The following is a 303-nucleotide window of genomic DNA, read 5'->3' on the forward strand; positions in this document are numbered from 1 at the left end:
GTATACATTTGTCTATATCTATCTCGATTCGTTTTGCCTGTTACAAACAACCGTTATGTGAACAAAGTTATAATACCCTTGTGCACAAGTGCGCTCGGGGCCGATGGAGTAAAAGGCGAAACTTATATGTTGGTAAAATTGCTTCATTTTTACTTTTTTTTTTGTTTTTGGTTTTTTTGTTTACCTTTTTAGTTGTTTTCTCGGGTTTGCTCACCGATGTTAATAATTATCTTTGTATGGGCCAAATTCCTATGAATTTGGTTTGCTGGCGAAAGGCTTATATTTTTCCCTTGTCCCTTCTAC

The 303-nt window shown here is 35.6% G+C and overlaps 1 protein-coding gene across 1 annotated transcript in view; it reads left to right on the forward strand.

Moving 5' to 3' along the window:
* The window catches only part of LOC108366121 (uncharacterized), a 21,963-nt gene that overhangs the window by 8,807 nt on the left and 12,853 nt on the right, over nucleotides 1-303 (forward strand). The window lies entirely within an intron of this gene.

This window comes from Rhagoletis zephyria, unplaced genomic scaffold, assembly GCF_001687245.7.
Source record: "Rhagoletis zephyria isolate East Lansing unplaced genomic scaffold, Rhagoletis_zephyria_1.1 Rzeph_scaffold_02153, whole genome shotgun sequence".
NCBI classification, from domain to species: Eukaryota; Metazoa; Arthropoda; class Insecta; order Diptera; family Tephritidae; genus Rhagoletis; species Rhagoletis zephyria.